Consider the following 22,366-nt stretch of genomic DNA (forward strand, 5'->3'; position numbering starts at 1 on the left):
ACGCAATTCCTCACGCAATACGCACAGCTTTAATATTATAATTTTTGACAATGTATACTATATGTAATGCCATATCACAGGTCACTCTCTGATTTATTGCTAACAATTTACTTCCAAATCAATTCCAAATGCAAAGAAATCTAAGTGTGTTCAATTCACACTGCCCAATACCAGGACCTTAAATGACATAAATTCATTGATTAATAATCATATGTTGAAAATAAAGGAGAACCCCGTGTTTCTCGGTATAACGTTAGATGCAAAGCTTCTATGGAACACCCACATATCGACACTTGATGGTAAACTCAACTCTGCTGCTTACACTGTTAGAAAAATTCGACAGGTACTGACGTGGAAACTGCAAAAAATGTATATTTTGCCTATATTCACTGTATTATGTCTTACGGACTCTTGCTATGAGATAAAGCGATAGATATTGAGAAAAAAATGTATTACAGAAAAGGACAGGACGTGCAATTTATAATTTAAAACCGCGCGCTGCCATACAATAAAAATATAAGGAAATAAGTACCTTATTTATTATCTTATAGTAGCTTTTAAATATATTTACAACTAGCTAATGCCCACAGCTTTGCTCGCGTGGATTTAGGTTTTTGAAAATCCCGATCCTTTCATTTCCCAGAACAAAAGTTGCCTCTCCGTAATAGCCCGTCCCCGGGATGCAACTTGTTTCTGTATCACGTAAGAACATTTAAACGGATGATCCTTTTCAAATTCCGAGGGATCACCAGGATTTAGGAATGCAATTTCTTACAGCATCAGGGTTGAGGTCAACGACAAAGTATTTACTTGGTATAGATACCTTCAATATCAATTAATAATCGACACTTTTTAAATCCCATTAGCTTTAGTAGTCAGGTCCCCTGCAACATCAGGATTGAGGAGTTGGAATCCAAATTTTTTATTGAACAATGTCGCAAACTTTCTTTATCGATTAAAAAAACTACCCAAAATTACGCAGTTAGGTTACCTGCCAAATTTCATGGTTTTGAGTCAACGGGAAGTACCCTAGAGGTTTTCTTGACACACTCGACAGACAGAGAGATAGACAACAAAGTGATCCTATAAGAGATCTGTTTTTCGTTTTGAGGTACGAAACCCTAGAAACGTAGGAACGGCATTCCGAACCAGTGGTAAATTTTTCTGACCAAAAAACACTTTGAAGTTTACCTAAAAGTTTACAGGAATAAAAATTTATCATTGTACTCCATTCCATTTCATTCTATTCCATTCTGTTCAAAGATAAATAGATTATAAAAATATTTGTCACCGAAACAATAATTTACGATACATCAACCAATATCAATTTTACTGATGACAATCTGACTATTACCAAAGTGAACGACTACTATAATATCTATTATATACGACTAACATAATATGTATTATAAATTGTGTGCCGTTTGCATTCTCACTAAGTTCTCATTAAGTTTGTTTTATTTGGTTAAACTTTCTGGCATTTATATTGTTATGACGTTTAATTGGCAAACAGTCTGTTTATTGGCTGAAACTCAAAAATTCAGCCAATCACAACAAATAAAATATTTTAATAATGATTGATGCAGCTTTCTGTAATCGAAAACAAAATATTTGACATTAACTTGAATGTGACAGTGATTTCCGAGTAGGGTTGCCAGAGGCCCCGTATTTTACTGGTTACTGGTTGGTATTTCAGGATACAGATACATAATTATGAAAATAAAATATGGGGCAAATAAAACTAAATATTTTTAGGGTTCCGTACCTCAAAAGCAAAAAGGAAATAGGATCAATTCGCTGTCTGTCTGTCTGTCTTTCCGTCTGTCCGTCTGTCTGTCTGTCCATCTGTCCGTCTGTCCGTCTCTTCGTCTGTCATGTGTTCATGAACAAATATTAGTATTTTCAATTTTCAAAGTAACTAAATATTAAATCAAGTGGGTTATTATATGAAAGGACTTTACCAGTACATTCTAAGACAGATTTTTATTTATTTTTATGCATATTTTTTTTAATGCATAACAGTTTTGATTTCTTGTGTAAAATGTCGAAAAAAAATACCCGAATACGGAACCCTCGGTGCGTGAGTCTGACTCGCACTTGGCCGGTTTTTTACAAATTCAGCCGGGCTGGCTTGCGAAACCAAACGCTGACGTTATGTCCAGTAGAAAGAATACATATTTTCCTTGTGCGACAATGCGTAGAATAATACCTGCGTAGCCGAAACCCACTCGATTTTGATCATGGCCGTAGCCAAAGAGGCGGAGGTTGGTTTTAGGATCTAAGCCTTTTTTTATACAAGTTAGCCCTTGACTTTAATCTCTCCTAGTGGTAATAGTGCAGTCTAATTTCTTGGCCGGTAGGGCCATACTAACCATATAACTAGCCATGACCCAAGCCTCCCACCAGACCAGAAATTTAGAAATGGCCACTGCGTCTGGGAGACCGTCAAAAACCTAAACCTAAAATAATACTTAGGTACACTATTTCTTGCATTTGCTTACCAATTTTTTTTTGGAAATATATCAAACATTTCGCGCTCGCTTCACTCGCGTTTTGAATTTGTATTACTTGGTGTATGCCCCGCAATTTCGTCTGCATGAATTTAGGTTTTAAAAAATTCCGTGGGGGATTTTCCGGGATAAAAAGCTTATGTTCGTTTCTGGGGTGCAAGTTACCTCTGAATAGTAAGTATCAAAATTTTGGTAAAGAAGTATCTTGCTATGGCTAAACTCGTTTCCCTTTCACTTATTTTTTTCTGTATTGAACCAAAAACACTTACGCTCACTGCGCTGCGCTTTTTCATTGTTGTATTTTATTCCACTATCAAATTGAAAGGCGAAATTCAACTAACCAGGTAATTAGCCCATAAAGTTGAGCGAACGTATTTTTCCTCATGACAGGATTCAGTTCCGGCCCTGATAAAACCTCTCCCGAAATCAATTCCTGGCTACGGCCATGGTATTGATACTTTGAAGGTGGAATTACAAGTTAAATGTAATTTTAAGTTAACATGCAAAGATTGTATGCATGAAATGTATAACATTTTATTTTACAAAATGAAGAGTTTTTAAAAACTATTGAAATAAATAAATAATCTTTTATTTAAAACCACATTGCAAACACAGTTCATCGATCAAGACCCGGCAACATACAGAGAAAAAATACAAAACATACAAATAAACTGAAATACCTAAATAAGCTTTCAGAGAGAACCACCGCCTATTTCTTCAAATACAATAATAAACAATACAATAATACAACAATATATAAGAAACAATGTCTCCCGTAAACAAATCTAAACCCCGTATTTTTGATGGTGGTAGCCTGTAAATCTAAAAGAGGCAGGTGGCAACCCTACACCTACCCTACACCTAGACAGAATGAAAAATTTGTTTTCATTACTCAGCAGGCCTACTGCCAAAGTTTGACAGAAAGTGTGGCGGTAGTTGTGACCTCTGATTGGCCGACTCTCTTTCACTATTTGCTAAAATTGATGATTGCAACAACAATTTTTGCTTTTTTGTAATCGAAAACAGAACACGGACGTCAAACAGGTTGACTAATTGCAATCATTTCTGACCGGCTAACATTGTTCCGCTAGTGGCTCAAACTCACTGTCGCAGCAAGAACATGGTAAATTCAGCCAATCACAGCAATTTGAATTGGTTATCACAAATGTACCGATCTAGGAACCGAGAATGCACGAACCAGGGCAAATAGAGATAAGAACAATAATATCATACGTAGGAAATCGACGGGGGCTCGTTGACAAGTATCCTCTTAAATAAATTCAAAAATATGTAATTGGTTTAAAGATTCTATTGACATTCGCAGTTACGTCAAAGTATCTCAATCACGTAAGATCATTTCCAAACAAACGTCCGTTTTCTACAATCGATCTATCTGTAATCTATCGATATAAATTAAAACGGTATAAAAACCATTTCTTATGATAAATGATCTTTGTATTATATAATACTATTTCTACGTTATTTATTTAAATATCATAAAATACTAGCCAAAACACACGACTTTGGTCCGCGTGGATTTAGTTATTTTTTTTCAATCTGGGAATCTTTCTTTACCAGAATTTTTGAAAATTAGAATGGGCAGTGAAAAGGTGAAAAACTGACGGAAATACTTCCGCGTTTATAAAATTAGTGTAATTAAAAGTAATGTATGTCTGTTTCAGAACTGTACGATAGCTAAGCTGGAAAATAATGCTCTCTGTTAACTCAGCACAGTGCTAGAAAAGCTGTAATATAAATATTATTCTTTAATATAACGTACTCATATTTGCTTTTACATTTCCACAAAAGCACTTTACAAACAATTCAGTTATTAGCGGTAACGAAGAAAAGAGTAATTTAACCCGGGCAATTGGGAGAATAATATTGTTTTAAATTATTCAAGATAATTTATGACTTCTTTGCGTAAGGCCCGGTTTCCATCTAATATGCTCAGTCGACCAATCAGCTTTTTAACCCCCGACCCAAAAAGAGGGCTCATAAGTTTGACGTGTGTATCTGTGTATTTTAATTTAGTTTTTTGTTTGAACGGTGGCTTGATCGAGAGTGTTCTTAGCTATAATCCATGAAAATCGGTTCATCCGTTTGAAAGTTATCAGCTCTTTTCTAGTTATTGTAACCTTCACTTGTCGGGGGTGCTATAAATTTTTAATTTACACTTGTTAACTGGTTACATGAACATTCAAGCTACATTAAGTGATTTGTCATGCAAAGTTCTGTTCCTACTAGTTAGTGTTAGATTCAAACCCACAACGCGTTCAGTAACTTCCTAACTGTTAGATCTTAACCACATCAAAGTGCATTGCAATTTGCAGTGCTTGCTGCATAATTTGGGAGATGGCACAGTTTATTACATACCTAACACTGAACAGTAAATTAATTATTCGGTAATCTTTCTATTTAGGGGTGGACGTATTTCAAGGGTGCTAATTGGGACCCTTTATTACTCAGTCATCGCTAAGCCTCCGATGTCCGTTCGTCTGACTGTCAGAGGGCTGTATCTAGTGAACCATAATAGCTAGAGACTGAGATTTGAAATTTTCACAGAATGTGTATTTCTATTGCCGCTGTAACATGTAATAAAAATTTCAAAATGTAAAAAATAATTCATGTAAGTACAATTGTACGGAACCCATTGTGTGCGAGTCCGACTTGCACTTGACGGGTTTTTATTCATGGTTAGCTTGTATTTTTAGGGCTCCGTACCTCAAAAAGAAAAACGGAGCCTTTATAGGATCACTTTGTTGTCTGTCTATCTGTCTGTCCGTCTGGCGTGTCTGTCAAGAAAACCTATAGGGTACTTCCCATTGACCTAGAATGATGAAATTTGGCAGGTAGGTAGATCTTATAGCACAAGTAAAGGAAAAAATCCGAAACTTGTGGAACCCTCAGTGCGCGAGTCTGAATCGCACTTGGCCTTGGTTTTTCGCGTTTACCCAGTGTTTTTCTCTTAGTTCTGGAAGTGAACACTAACTCGGAGCTATTAGGAGGCAGTTCTTAATTAGCGTCCCGCGCGTGTCCCGGACAGCTTCAATTAGGCTTTGTAAGGGAACGCCTAAAAAGCCCATTTCTGAGATTAGGTTTTCAAAAGTGTTCTTTATTTTCACGCTCCAGTGTCCGAAGGGTGCCAATGGGACCCTATTACTAAGCCTCCGCTGTCCGTCTGTCTGTCTGTCTATCAGCGGACTGTATTTATCTCATGAACCGTAATAAGTAGAGTTGAAATTTTCACAGAGTGTATATTTCTATTGCGGCTATAATAAAAATTTCAAAATGGCCGCCATGAAAATTTAAAAGTTAACGACTCGCACTTGACCGGATTTTTAAGAGTGCCTAAACGCACTTCTTTCAGGTTGGAATCATTAATGTTTTTAATCTTAAAGTTTTTCTAATTAATATTCTCACTTTATGTGAGAACATTTAGGAAAATTCTCAGGCACGCAGGTTTCCTCGCGGTGTTTTCCTTCAATGCTGAAACAAAAACCTCAGTAGCTCAACGGTTGAGGAGCGGACTGAATCCCGAAAGGTCGGCGGTTCAAGCCCCACCCGTTATGGGGAGTATTAGTCATGATTAGCATGGCATATATTCTTTTTTTTTAAAGAAAAAAACAGGAACAAAATGTACGAGGGACGTGCCCGGGATAGAATCCCGCACCGCCCGAATTGGAGGCCTACATCTTCACCACATAATTTTTATTTATATGTACAAGCTTTGTGAAGTTGTAGAGTATTTGTCGTTTCTGGCTCTCAATTGAAACCATTTTGTCAAGTACATTTTTAAAGTTCATTTGCAACTGTTAACTTTTGTGATGGCTCTGCCAAGTTGTTTCAGTTGTTCAGTTAAATTGTACAACATTTATAAGAGTTTCCACTATAAGTCATACTTTGCTGCATTGCCTGCGGTTATTTTGTTTACACTATTCTTGCGGTTGTTTTGAGTTGAGCGTACCTGCTAGGGCTTGAAAATCGAACTAATTTTCAACTCCGGAGTCGGGTTTTAATGCCGAGCGCTAAAAGTCCGGAGTTCCGGAGTTTCGAAATTCTTACTCCGGACTTAGAGCTTGGACTTCATATAAAAAAAGAGATTAAATAATGTGTTTAATTTGAATATTTCTTGCGCTCAATATTCAAGTCTGTTAAGTATGAAAACAAAATATAACTATAAAACAAATCAGTTATAAAAATGAAAAGGAAACTTTATATTACGAGTTACGACCTGGTAAAATTAATTAGTAATAATTTTTCTTTAAGATTTTTTAGGTTTGTTTTCCAGCGATGAAATAATTGGGTAAGTATTACTTACCTAATTTCATACGTATAATTTATGAAGATTTTACTGTATATGTAACCGCTGAAAAAGCTCGACATTTAGAAAAAATATAAAAATCGAAACTCCGGTTATGCTCACGATAACTCCAGTTTTACAAACAAATCTGTAATCTTTCGAAGCTCCGGAGTTACGCCAAAACCGGATATCCGGAGTTCAAGCCCTAGTACCTGCGTATTGTATACTTTGTAGTTAGTCGGGAAACTCTCTTATTGTGAGATTGTATCAAAAATAATTTCTACAGAATCATGCTCTGCTTGCTGCCAGTTATTGTTCCCTTGAAATTTCTCTACCTTTTGTTTCTGTACAAATAAAATAACAGTAAAGTTTTTATTGTAAGGAGTTGTAAATTTAATTGAATAATTTGTTGCTCTAATTTGAAATCAGAGGGCATGGTAGTGCCCCCGCCGCCAAGACGAACCAAACTAAAGGACGAGGCACTATGTACCTTTTCTGGAAGCGTTTTGTCGTAATTTTTACCTATTTAAATTTTTTAATTTTGAGTTTAGTTGACGGTCATAGCAAGGACAGATTCCATATATTTCTTTACAGAGGTAGATTAGAGAGAAGAAATAAGAGAAATATAACATAAGAAAATGCATACATGTCAGTACCTCTTGACATTTAGTAATCATCATTATCATCATCATGATGGCTCACTAAGCACGGAACTCCTCACAGAATGAGAAGGATTTAGGTCACAGTCCGGCTCGCTGGCCAAGTGCAGATTGGCAGTCTTCACACACCTTTGAAAATATTACCTATAGAGAACTCTCAGATATACAGACCTCACGGTGTTTTCCTTCACGTTAAAGCAAGGGTAAACGTACATTACTCCGAAAAGTTACATATTACAAGTTTAAGTTTAAGTTAGGTGCATGCCCGGGATCGAATCTCGATCACCCGAATAGGAGGCGGACGTGTCAACCAGTAGGCCCTATACCTAAATACATTTTTAACCCCCGACCCAAAAAGAGGGGTGTTATAAGTTTGACGTGTGTATCTGTGTATCTGTCTGTGGCATCGTAGCTCCTAAACTAATGAATCGATTTTAATTTAGTTTTTTTTTTTTTTGAAAGGTGGCTTAATGAAGAGTGTTCTTAGCTATAATCCAATAAAATCGGTTCAGCCGTTTGAAAGTTATCAGCTCTTTTCTAGTCACTGTAACCTTCACTTGTCGGGGGTGTTATAAATTTTTAATTTACACTTGTAATAATGGTAAATGTCTGGTCTGCAGAAATAGATCTACATATTTTATTAAACTCAATACAACTTCAGAAGGACGTACAGGTTACCAAGTAAAGTGCACACAGCATATACCTAATTTATATTGGATCCAGACCACTATGAAGGCAATACTCCCTAGCCGTACCAATAGGTATCTATTTTACGTCTATCGTCCGTTATATTGTTGAAACCCTATTTGCTGTTGTTCCATTGTTCAGATTTCCATTGTATATCTCTTTTCAATATACGTATATAGAAAAGAGATAGGTATGGTTTAGTTTTCCTTAGTTTACTAAATAAGTAGCTTCTCGCTGAAATTATGTAATGCAATTTTAAAAATATGTAATTTTTTTGATAAAAGAGTGATTACTTTAGTTTTATCGTAAGTTTATCACGTTACTTATTCACTCACTTAGTTACTTACGTGAGTAAAACTTACAGGTTTAATCGTAGATATATGATATTCATATAATATCCCACTTGGTATGAAATCCCACTTACTCGCACTTTGAAAGTAAAAATACTAATTATTTGTTCATGAACACATTTTAATTTTTTTTTGGGCATAAATTCATGTTTTTCGGATTTTTCCCTTTACGTTTGTAATAAGACTTACATACCTGCCAAACATGATTCTAGGTCAACTGGATGTACCCTATAGGTTTCTTGACAGACGGACAGACAGATTTCCTTTTTTCCTTTTGAGGTACGGAACCCTAGAAATAGGTACGGCATGTAATGGACATCTGATTGCGTCCTGAAGATAATTTAAATTGAATCCAGACCGCTATAAAGTCGGCAGGTATGGCCTGTCTATACCTGTAGTTGGACGTCTATTGTCTGTTAAAATTGCAGGAATCCTATTTGCTGTTTGCTGTAGTTCGTTTCGTTTCGTAGTTCATTTCAAGTAGTTTCGATCTCCATTGTTGGTTGGTTCTGAATTGACGTTCATTGTGGTTAGCTAAGTTGTGAAATTGATTTACTAGTATAAGTATTTCTTACCATAAAATAAGAGTGGTGGTGGTGGTGAAAACTTTTGGCTGAAATTTGGAATGGAGATAGATAATATCCTGGATTAGCACATAGGCTACTTTTTATCCTGGTGATTTTGAAAAACCTAAATCCACGCGGGCGAAGTCGCGGGCATCGGCTAGTTACCTATAATATGGCTAAACCCTTCGCACTCTAAGAAGAGACCCGTACTCAGTAATGAGCCGGCGATGGGCTGATCATGATGATGACGAAATTAATTTTACTAAGATGTTAAAAACCTTGAAGCTTTTATAAAAAGCTTGTTTAAATAATTAAAATAATGAATTCTATGGAAAAGAAATACTCATAAAAGTATTGAAATTAATGCTAAAGGTTCGGCGTAGCGCATAAAAAAGTTGCAAAAAGTTCTTTGTCAACAGTAAAATCGCAATAGTAATTTTTATAATGTAATAAAACCAGAGATGCCTATAAAACGTAGCTTTGGAGCAAACCTAATTCAGGTTTATGGCTCCCAAAGTAATATTTTAACACTGTTATGAAAAAATTGGCTGTAAAATGTTCGTACATTTCAATAATATTTTATTTTAAGTCAGTTTCCATTAATTTTTAGGGTTCCGTACCCGAAGAGTGCGAACGGAATTCTATTACTAGAAGCCTCCGCTGTGTCTGTCTGTCTGACAGCGACAGTGTTTCCCGCGACTTTGTTTGTGTGGGTTTAGATTTTCAATCGTGCGAACTCTTTCCGAGATAAAATTACCTAGCTTATCACTGTCCAGGTCTTCAACTATGCCCATTACTCATGGAAAAACATCAGGTCAATCCGTTGCTCCGTTACGGTGAGTTTAAAGGACATACCATGGCATTTACCTATAATATGGGTAGTGATTTATTCAACTAAACTCAAATAAAATCGCTCTCGCTTTGCTAAAGGGCGCCTTAGAAATCTCGCTTAGGGCTGGTATGCTAAAACCGTCTTTGGTCAAACATTTAGGTACATAATTCATACTAGCAAGTACATAAAGTAGCACAAGCTTTCGACAAGGCTTTAACTTGAAGTGCATCTAACAAGACAAGTATAGTAAGAATCTTAGTGGTTACTGTTACTTAAGTTTAGTTTCCTCTCCAATGGTCTTGTAGATCAAAGTAGGTTATTAACTTGTAGAATCGATACCACATCAAAGAGTCGTGGTTTCTAGAACTTGTTTATTGTTAAGTCAGTTTTATGGATTGTCTAGAATCGGATTTGGGGTTTTTAAAAATCCCGTGAGAACTTTTTCGGGTTAAAAGTAGTAGATATAATTGTCACTGTCCATGTCTTTAATTATACCCATGCAAAAAATTACATTACGTATATCCGTAGTAATAGTATTCTATGATTTCAGTGTGAAATAAAGGCAAACCATAAAGAAACCTAGAGCCTCGATAGCTCAACGGTTGAGGAGCGGTCTGAATTCCGAAAGGTCGGCGGTTCAAACCCCACCCGTTGCACTATTGTCGTACCCACTCCTGGCACAAGCTTTACGCTTAATTAGAGGGGAAAGAGGAGTATTAGTCATGATGATCAGCGTGGCTAATATTCTTTAAAAAAAGAAACATACTTTCGCATTGATAATATCATCATCATCAAGCCATAGATATCCACAGCTGAATAGGTCTTTTGGAGAGAATTCCACACGCGAAGGTCTTGCGGCGCCTGAATCCAGCGGCTCCCTTGTCCGCCTAGTGGTGGTCTGCCAGCGCTGCGCTTTCCGGTGGGGGGTTGCCATCGTATGGCCCACATCTATCGGAAAACTTCTTTCATCGCAAAGGATCAACAAGAAACTCGCCGGTAATGAATAGGTATAGTATGCGACAGGTCAAGATAGCAATCGGGGTATGAGGCGGGGAGACGCCCCGCACACCCGTACGTTACCCTCACTATCTCGCACAGGGTTTCCGCGGGGGTTAAACGGGTGTGCGGGGCGTCTCCACCCCGATTGCCATCTCGACCTGTCGCGTACTGTAGTTTGAGGTTAGAAAATCCGTAAAAATACTAGTTTAACTTTCTCAAATGCGTAGGCTCTGCGTATCTAAGGAAGCAGAAAAGCTATGTATTCATACGTTGTGACCATAAAAGACTTAAGAACCCGCAAACCCGCAAAACACGCTAGAATAAACTTTATACTCTAGAAAATATGGTTGATATTCATTCGCTGGGGAAGTTTATCAAAGATTCTGCGTGGTTTTGCAAACTACCGTCGTTTTATACTTCCCGCAATTACCTTAGTGGGTCACTGGAGTGTCGCCTCTCATTTACCAAGACGTGTTTCAGACGTACCTATTTCAGAATTTAACAAGTGGTAATAGGTTAGTGGTTAAGATCGGCGGTACGGTATTAGGCAAGCGCGCTCCATCTTAGGCTGCATCATCACTTGCTAGCAGGTCTGATTGCAGCCAAGCGCTAGTCTGTAATTTAAAAAAAAAAAAAACCTCTGGTGCTGCAAATGTTCATGGGCGGCGGTTATCATTTAAAATCAGGTCACATTTATCATTTAACAACACAAAATACATAAGAAATTACACATGAGGGTGCAAAGGCGGCTTTATTGCTAAAGCAATCTTTTGTAACTAATTGTGACGTTTTACTTTCGTGGTCATTTTTATTATTATTTTAACTAAAAGCAGATACTTAACTGCATGTTTTGCAGTTGAAAATGTGGAAGAGACTGTCCATCAATGTACCTACTCTGTTTTATTATTACTCACATTTGGCAAAACAAAAACATTTTGTTTCAAGTCAGTAAATGCTAAAGTAGTACATTATTCTGTGTCTGTCAAGTGTGCCACCATCTTGTGGAGGGCTTCATTTGCAAATGGCGGCGCATTGTCGCAGACGGCACACTTGCCTCATCACCGACATTCAGAGCGTGATGCGGCGCAGACAATATCTTAGCCTCGCACTCATTGTGGGGTTTCTTGCTGGATTATTTCGAAAGTGTGTCTCTAGAGCTTTCGGAATGAGAAGTTGTAATCTGTACCTACTTTTAACTATCATTTGCATTTTTTGAAGCTGCTCGTTTTTTCTCACAAAGATTTTCCTGCCTTCTTTTGCATCGACCTCTATGAGACGACTGAAAGTAGCTGTCGTAATGAGTGGTGATAAAATGAAAAAAAGCCCTCGAATTGTTCGTCTGGGCAAGACGTTTCTATTTTACGTGGTGGAGATAGAAGTCAATACGTATAGGTTGTGTTAAATTTTAGAAAGCTTCCATTCGCTTCTAGCATAAATCGAGCCTCAACGGTTCGTATCAGAAACGTTGAGCAAAATCGTTTCGTACGAGTGGATTGGATGTCGACCACATAAGGATGCCAAAGTTCAAGGTTGTGAAGGTCGTGATCACACCCTGCAAAAAATATGTGCGATAAAAGGTCGATAGAATTCCCCCCTATAAAGGTTTTCTGTGTGTGTGGCTTTGACCCCTATAAACCCAAAGGGACCTGTATAATGTTTTGTTTCTTCACGCATAGTTTGTTTTTCAAAATGGCCGTGATATAGGTACATAATATACGGACTGGACAACTCTACTGTTTCTCGTTTTATACGGAATTGTTTAAAGCTAATAAAAACCACAAAAGGATATAAGACTTATCCTGAAAGCTTCAAAGTCACAGCAACACGACGAAGAACATATCCCTCGTAAATTACTATAGATCTACTCGGTCGAAGAAAAGAAATATTTTACAGTTGCCATTGAAAGCGGTGCTTCTAACCAATCCGCCCTTCCAGCCAAGCGTGAATCTTTCACTAGAATTGGTCTCGATAATAGCCGGGGTGCCCTGGCGGTCCTTTGCATAGGAAAAAGGTTCCGTTTTATCTAAAGGGTCGAACAAGCACTTGATGTATCTTATTCTTACCTATCTGATGCCCGCGACTTCGTCCGCGTGGATTAAGGTTTCGAAATCCCGTAGGAACTCTTTAATTTTCCGGGATAAAAAGTAGCCCATATATTAATCCAGGGTATAATCTATTTCCATTCTAAATTTCAGTTAAATCCGTCCAGTGGTTTTACGTGAAAGAGTAACAAACATATACATACATACAAACAAACTTTCGCCTTTATAATATTAGCGTGTGTGATAACTGATAGTGTGAAGCGTTGACGTCTATATATAGGTAGGTATCTATATAAAAGCAAAAGCTGACTGACTGACTGATCTATCAACGCGCAGCTCAAACTATTGGACGAATTGGGCTGAAATCGGGCAAGCAGATAGCTTTTATAACGTAGACATCCGCTTAGAAAGGATTTTTGAAATTCATCCCCTAAGGGGGTAAAATAGGGGTTTTTATTTGTATAGTTCACGCGGATGAAGTCGCGAGCATAAGCTAGTGTATCTATAAATACTGAGTAGGATTTACATTTTCTCTGAGAGTTTTCTATGTTCTTAAAGGTGTGTGAAGTCTGCCAATCCACACTTGGACAGCGTGGTAGTAAATATCCAAAAGTCAAAACCCTTCTTACTTTGAGAGGGGACCCGTGCTCTGTAGTGAGCCGGCGATGGGTTGATGATGGAAAAAAATGAAAAAAATTCAAAATTCAAAATATTTTTATTCAATTAAACTTTTACAAGTGCTTTTGAATCGTCAAAATAATCTACCAATAAAATTCTTTATTTATATCTCTTTACATTGCCTTAACAGAGTACGGTAATAACTGCGTTAGTTACAAAACTGTGTTGCAGTTGTTAAATGGAGAGTAATGTTTATGATTCAGTTTGGAGAGCATCGGTTCTCTCAGTCATCATAACGCACAGTGGATATGCAAAATGGCGGACATCCCCGTAGCATATTGCGTGAATGAATAATGCACGAGCGATGCGCTTTGATTTGCCCCTTCACACATAATGGGGGGTCGTTGTCGTTATAATACATATACTCGTAACTATGTGGACCCATGGGTTCATTAAAACGTCGAGCTCGGTTGGGAAAACATTTACCTGCTACACTACTGAGGACGGGATCTCCCACCACGCTGGCCAAGTGCGGATTGGCAGACTTCACACATCTTTGAGAATATTATGGAGAACTCTGGAGAATACAGGTTTCCTTACGAGGTTTTCCTTCACCGTTAATGCAAGTATATTTTTTACATAAGTATCTGAATCGGAAGCTTATGCCCTTAAAGCTGCCTTCAAAGCAAACTGCTTTTCAGGGTTCCGTATTAGAAGGGTGCCAACGGGGCCTTATTACTAAGCCACCGTTGTCCGTCTGTCTGTCAGTGGGCTAAATCTCATGAACCGTAATAGGTAGAGAAAAGTGCTAATTACATTCAAAACACTAAAAACAAAAGAGAAAATTAGTTGAAAATAAAACTAGAAATTGTCACAATCGAACCTTAAATGAAAGAGAAAGCGACTAACAACACTGGTATCGTGCTAGAGTTAACCTATGCCTATTCTATACACTAGGCCACTTAACACACCATAAAAATTAAATAACCTAAATAAACTCTAAAGACTTAGCGCAAGTGCTAAATTCTATTGGTAAAACCTATAAACCTATGCAGTGAGCTGTACTTACACTAGACAACACAAAACAGTAGAAATAAACTAAGAGAACTCTATGATTTGACTGGCAAAACTTGTATGATGAACTGTACGTACAGTTCACAACACAGAACTCTGTAAAAATAACCTAAACTAAACTCTAAAACACGTACAACTTAAGAGTTAAAATCGAGTGACATATTTGTAAACAAAACAAACATTAAACACGTTTATATCAGAGTAATATTCGTGTGGCAAAACTTGTGCAGCGCACTGTAGATAGTCCAACATGAAGTCCATTGTGACCGTACCCTAGTCATAACAGCTCATGAGTTCAGAGTTGGTTTACCTATAACTACTTATATAGGTATAAATACCCAGGGCTGTCCAAAACATGCTTTTGTGAAGTTACTCTTGTGTTCTACTTTTGTGAATAACAGTATAATGTTTGCAGGAGAGAGTGATGGAACATTCATTTTGGTACTATTTTTAGTTTTTAGGGTTGTCACAATGTGGAAGCGCATTTAAAAAAAATGTACATTTTGATTGTTAAGAATAATAATTGCCTTTAGGGAATTAAAGGATAAAACATCCAGAACATTCTACCTATCTATTGGTTCTTGTAAAAGTAATGAGGTCCGGAATAAAAATTGAAGAGCAAACCAACAAACAAACACACTTTCGAGTTTATAATATGAGCAATGATGGTCTACTTTTCACAATCCCTGGTTTATTAGTAACTAGATCTTGGTTAAGTTCGATCAAAATCGTTTGAATTTATACGGCCCACCCCTCCGTAAAAATGTAATTGGACTATTCGCTGTTATAATAATATTGTTGTATGGATTTAAATACATTGAAAACAAGTAGAAATTGAAATACACTTTATTGTACCCTAGATAACAAAAAATAACATAAACTATAACAATCAAACTTAACAATGTAATACTGTAGCTTTATAGCTAAGCAAACAGTGTAAAAAAGTTTTTTCAGCTTTTGACAACCCTGCCACGGCTATGGGGGAGCCATGATTACAATGAGTGGAAATGAAAAAGGCTGCTTATACGCCGCCCCTGAGAAAGAACACTAAACTGTAAAAAAGGAAAAGGCTTTTCAAAAAGGGGCAAAAGGAGATTTTCTTTGGCATGAATCATTCCAATGAAAACATTCAGCCTTTTTTGCCGCACTACTGTTATTTTATGTAGAGAAAAATATTTCGGTATATCTCCGGTCGTGTCGGATTGCTGTTCTATTTTCACTTCTCAACCGATGAACAGATCTTGGAGATAGACGCTGCATTTACTCCGCAAAAATATCTTAATCCCACGGGAATGTGCAAAGATAGTTGAAATTCCACGGGCACGTACGAAGCTATTTACTTACTATAAAATGACCTCAATAATACGATATATCAAATTGTTTATAGTAATTTTGTAATGCACTTTTATTTATCAATACTTTTTTAAGATTGATTAATTAATCAAGAATTTTTCAATGTTATCTTTGCAGCGCCCTGACGGGGCTTCATGTTGTAATATTATTTTTTTATGATGTAAGACATGAATACAAATAAATAAATAAAGAATAAAGAATAAGAATAGTAGGTATAGGATTAACTTAAACTTCTCCACATCATAACACAACACACAAACTCTTTCTCTAATTTTTTTTCCATTTCATCAGCCTGTATGCGTCCACTACCTGGACATAGGCCTTTCCAAGAGCGCGCCATCAAACACGGTCCTCGGCCTTCCTCATCCGTCCACTCCCCGCTGCCTTCTTCAGGTCATCGGTGCAGCGGGCTGGAGGTCGTCCCACACTGCGCTTACCGGTACGCGGTTTCCACTCCAGAACACACAAGTCTATGGACAAGATGGTAGAGGCTATTTTTAACCCCCGACCCAAAAAGAGGGGTGTTATAAGTTTGACGTGTGTATCTGTGTATCTGTGTGTCTGTGTATCTGTGTATCTGTCTGTGGCATCGTAGCGCCTAAACGAATGAACCGATTTTAATTAAGTTTTTTTTGTTTGAAAGGTGGCTTGATCGAGAGTGTTCTTAGCTATAATCTAAAAAAATTGGTTCAGCCGTTTAAGAGTTATCAGCTCTTTTCTAGTTTTCTTGTAGAAAAGAAGGTTAGATAACCGTTAGGTTCATAATATTATGTCAATAGACAAATGTCACGCTGTCAAGATGGACGTTGCCTAAATACATAATTATTTATTTGAAAATGATGCTTTGGAAAACTGAAATACTTTGGATCGTCGGGGGTGTTATAAATTTTTAATTTACACTTGTTAAATAGAGTGAATGGCGCAGAAGCCTTCCCACAATCCTAAAAACTGCCTGAAATCTAAACTACAGGCCGATGACCGAACTACACTACATACACTACAGGCCGAACTACAAATAAAAATATATGAACTACAAATAAATATATATGAACTACAGGTCGAAGTCTGTAACCTGCGGGGGTTCCAGCATAAAACTAAAAAGATTTGCGAAAGTGCCAGGTAGTAGGTAGGTACACTCTTTTAGTGGCAGTATTTCAAGTGCAATCTGGCTGAAGTGTCGGACACTCTGAGAGCGTATTAAGTATTCATGCAGGGTGTCTACAGCGTGGGCGAGAGTTTACGATGCCTATAAAATAGACTTTATTCTGCAATCTACATGAATGTTTTGTCACTGCGGCCACTTTGATTACTAGACGACTTATTGCATACTAGTTTATACCCGCGTCTTCGTGTGGACTGCACGAATTTCAAACCCCTGTGTTATACCTTTCAAGTGTTGAATTATCAAGAATCCTTAGGGGATGTCTACGTCATAATACTGCCCTCCTCAAGCTAAAACGTCGTTAACCAACATTTGGTCAAATTTGACTTTTTAACACTATCTTACTCAGAATTTTTTTTTCTATCGACCAATCTAACCGGTATTTTCCTAGCTGCTGTAGTTTTTGATATAGCAATATGAAGAACGTCGTTAAGTAACTACCTGTTTATATAATAACAATACTTAAACGTATTTAACTGACATTGCCAGTCTAAAATGTCTCTAAGCGGCGTTAATTTTTATTGCTACAAGGTTTTTTCTTAAATTCCATAGCTTAAATGTCTTTAAACGAAAATGCTAGACTAAAATGTCTTTAATCACACATAAACGCGTTACAGTTTAGTTATATTTTGCAAAAAAATATTGCTTCCTAGACTGAAATGACTCTATCCCGCAATACATAACTTAAATGTCTTTAACTATTCCCGCATCTCGCTAGGTTGTAACTTTATTGTGAATTAATTTAGTCATTAGTGCGCCTGAGTGCGCCTGCGAGAGCTTTCTGGAGTAGATGTGGCGCACGGGTTCAGTGTTTTCCCGCCAATTTTGCCACGATGGCGGTCAAAATATCGAAGTAAGCAAATATTTGTTTTTATAAGAGCGCGAAACATGCATTTGAAATTATTTATAGTTGCAGCCATTTAGTGTTCCGTTTTGCGACAATCTTTATTTATATTTATATTAATTAATGGTTAATATTAAAATAAATCAATAATGAACTAGCTACTAGTGGCAGGAACAACAAAAAGACTCGCCGGCCGTAAGAGGCGTGTCTTTTTGTTGTTTCAAATATTTATTGTAATATATATGTATATAATACGGCAAAAACATTTCATGTTTTAAAATTGTTTTTTCTATGTGTATAAAATGAAGTAGCTTTTCAGCAAGCAAACAAACTACGATTTCATAATGCTAAACTACACTCGGCGTCACAAAAATCGCACCTATCTGAAAATGAGGCTTTAACCTGTAATATTACCAAGCCCGTACATCTAACTCAAACAGTATTGATATCAATGCAAAGAACGTTTAACGACCTTTTATCAAACAATAGTTACATTTCATAAACGATATAAACCTTCTGAATACGGTACGTCAAAGAAAATGTTGCAAAAATCCTCATTATAGGGACCACGACTTGTTTGAACTTCATGGGCTATAAAATGGCCAGTATAAGTAAAAAATAAGGTCATTCACCATCTAAACGTTGAAGAGGACACACGTTAACTCTAACTGCAAGAAAACTAACCCTCAAGGTGGACACTACTGCTGAAGAAGCCGCTCAAGGGGTTGTACTACTGCGATCAGGGATGCGACAATGTGATGTGGCACGGCAACTTAATTTGAGTCGTTTTTCCGTGCAGCGGGTATTCCAACGGTTTCAAGAGACTGGGGGCTACATCCGGAGGCATGGATCAGGTCAACGATGCTGCACATCCGAAAGAGACAACCGCTTTATTGTGATATCTTCTTCGCGCAATCGATTCCTTAATGTCGTTAAGCTGCAACCGCAGCTCCGAGAAGTTCGCAGAGCTACAGTGAGCACGTCTACGATTAGAAGGAGGTTGCGAAAGAAGAAAATTGCGGTCCGCGTACCTGCTAGAGGTCGGAAATTAACTGCACAGCATCGCAGGGAAAGGTTGCAATTTGCCCGTGAGCATGTCAACTGAACCCTCGACCAATGGAGGGCTGGATTCTTCTCCAATGAGACAAGAGTATCTTTATTTTGTTATGACGGGCGAAAGAGAGTGTACAGAAGACAAGGCGAACGATTTGCTCAGGCTTGCATAGAAGAAAGAGTAGAATATGGCGGGGGATCGAGCATGTTCTGGGGTGGCATGTCAATCGACGGAAATACGAACTTGTGTGTGTTTCCCGGACTGGAGGAGCTCGTGAACAGGGATCACTGACTGCTCATCGGTACATAACGTAGATTCTAGACGAGCATGGGCACTTTCGGACTGACGCTCTTTCAATAATGTTGTAGTTACCGTTACTTTCATTGGAAAACCTCAAATTTTTATAAACAATGCTAACCTAAAACGTCGCTACGGTGCGATCTTTTGTAATAAGCCACATTTTAGTTTAGCAAGTCTCCCCAAAAAACGCTACTGTAAACAAATCATTTTTATTCTTCTAGACTAAAATGTGTTTAAATTACAAGAGCAGCATTTAAGTGTTTTGTTATTGATAGTTTTTAGGATCATAACCTAACATATAATGTCGTTAAAGTCTTTTAGAGTCATTTTACTTTAGAAATTATATAATTTTTTTAAGTTTCGTAAAAAGATAAAAAAAGTAAATGCAATCCAAGCCATAAACGTCTTAAAGGGTAATCTAACGACATTTAAGTTATGTAAACATAAGCCGTTGTTAGAAAAAATGCTAGACTAAAAAGCCAAAACTCTCCTGCTATAATTATTATTTACTCTAGAAACTTAAAAATACAGCTATTCGAAAGTGCTCTGTTTGCTCTACATTTCTATAGTTTCAAGTTTTGTATACGTTTATTAGTTATCAAATGGCATCATTTCTTAATAAATTTGCGCTTTTTTGATCATATCTCGAAACTTGGTTTTAGTAGTTAACGACACTTTAGCTTTAGGACGGCAGAATAGCTATCTGCATGCCAAATTTCAGCCCGATCGGTCCAGTAGTTTAAGCTGTGCGTTGATAGATCAGTCAGTCAGTCATGGGGTGTAGTCCACGCGGATGAAGTCGCGGGCATAGGTTAGTTGTAAATTAAGTTTGCTTATAGTATTTTAATTTTTATAAGATACAGGTACTTTGCGGCTGAACCGCTTTTCTTGGACTATAGCTAAGAACACTCTCGATCAAGCCACCTTTCAAACAAAAAAAAACTAAATTAAAATCGGTTCATTCGTAGAGCTATGATGCCACAGATAAATACACAGATACACACGTCAAACTTATAACACCCCTCTTTTTGGGTCGGGGGTTAAAAAATAGTGAGAAATGGCATTTTTCGCGGTGACTCTACATTTGGTTTTTAATCTCTGTAATAGATTGCATAAGCTAAGACAGTCGCTTTGGAAACCGAGTTGCATTTTAATTTTCCCTGTAAGTATATCAAAACGCTTTTATCTAAATCCGGTTCGCAAACAATAAAAACAAAGCTTTTAATAACACGAGGACCCTACACATTCGTTTCTAAAATAAACATTTTCATCATATTTTTAGCTTTGCGTCATACATAAATATCTCTTGTAGCCATCTTGTACCCCATATTTTATATCGAGTTCATTTAAATATGTACGTTGACAAATATAGAACAAAATAATATCTGGTTATACTCATAATACAATAAATTGTTACATTTTTTACGTGGGTAGGCGGTTATGAGTTATATTGTTGAAATATTTATATGCTCCAGTAAGCAAGCGGGACAAATAGGGGTAATAAAAGGCATATGAATTCGGAAATCCCACGTTGGGAGCCTATTTTAAGGTCTCGGCGTCTCGGATGCCAATTTGTGTATGTCATTAAATAAATAAATGAATTATAATACTTTTTTAAACTTTTACCAGTACTTTTGAATCGTCAAATGCATCTACCACTGGTTCGGAACGCCTTTCCTACCGAGAAGAACCAGCAAGAAACTCGGCGGTAGCTCTTTTCAAAGATTTGATAATATTATGTCATTTATCATTTACGTAATCTTCAGTTGTGTAATATGCTTTTTTCAGGAGCATATTTTTAATAATATATATTTTTAAACATCATACAAAAGAAATAATTCCAGATTTTTTTATGTTTAAAATTATAAGTTATATTCAATCTGCCAACCTGTCCTTGTAAGAAACATCTCAAGAAAGCCTCTCAACAAATTCAAAGACACGCTTTCACCTGTCCACCGCAGAAATTTCACCGCACGATTTTTTCCGCAGATTTCTGTGACATAAAAATGAAGCAATGAATGAATGAAGCATGATGTCGTTGCCGTGTACTTTTTTCGCGAGGAAGAAATGAATGTTACTCTATAATTAATTAAAAATTTACTAAATAGCGTAGAACCTTCGTCCTACGTACGTTCCATAACATACATATAGTGCAAGAAAAACCAAAACAAAAAATTTTGAGTATTGAAATATCCCGCGAAAACGCTTTCCTGACAATATGGCGCCTCATACGTCATCGTGACGTCACTTGCCTGTAAACTTTGGTTAACATTGACTACTGTTGAGACTACGAGTTTACAAGCATTTGACGTCATCAACCATTCCGCCAATCACAGTCGTTTACGATCACGTGACCCACGTAAACAAAAATCATTTTCTTTGTCGATTTTCTCTTAAAATTATATAGTCGGTTTCCAAAATTCATATTCAATACAGACGACATCAATAGATCCAATATTTTACATGCTGTCAAATACCCTATCGCAGGTCCAGCGTACAATGTATTAGTAGAGGTCATTGGTCTTAACATTATTTTATTATAGTGACCCAAGTTATGCTAGTACATCTGTGTTCCCCCGTGGCCGCTGGTATCCATGACGGATTTTCCTCACGGGAAAAGAGGTGCAGGAAATAAAGACATTTCATTTAATTTCGGAATTCAATACCGCTTTACATTACCGTGACAGCTCGTTACTGGCGCCGAGCGAGCAACGGACGCTTAATGCGAGCTAGTTACGTGTTTGGATTTATATTGCGCCCGTGTCCGCCATTTTGTTAGCCTTTTATCCGCTCGGCTTACTCTGTTCGGTACTGTGAAATGAAATCCTATTTTTTGTCTAATACTAGATGATGCCCGCGACTTCGCGTGGATTTAGGTTTCTCAAAATCCCGTGGGAACTCTTTTACTATCCGGAATGAAAAGTAGCCTATGTGTTAATCCCGTTAGTTTCGTAGTCTATCTCCATTCCAAACAGCAAAATCCATCCAGCAGTTTTTGCGTGAAAGAGTATCA

General features: G+C 37.2%; 1 protein-coding gene and 1 long non-coding RNA gene across 3 annotated transcripts in view; one reads left to right on the forward strand and one right to left on the reverse strand.

Annotated features, from left to right (window-relative positions):
* Window positions 1-22,366, forward strand: part of LOC123877274 (calsyntenin-1) — a 224,475-nt gene that overhangs the window by 167,180 nt on the left and 34,929 nt on the right. The window lies entirely within an intron of this gene.
* On the reverse strand, window positions 365-21,638 carry LOC123877287. The gene is made up of 3 exons (XR_006798553.1): window positions 21,495-21,638; window positions 11,694-11,699; window positions 365-380 (listed from the first exon to the last, which is right to left on the reverse strand). It is a non-coding gene; the product is annotated as an uncharacterized LOC123877287 (long non-coding RNA).

This window comes from Maniola jurtina, chromosome 23 (assembly GCF_905333055.1).
Source record: "Maniola jurtina chromosome 23, ilManJurt1.1, whole genome shotgun sequence".
Lineage (NCBI taxonomy): Eukaryota > Metazoa > Arthropoda > Insecta > Lepidoptera > Nymphalidae > Maniola > Maniola jurtina.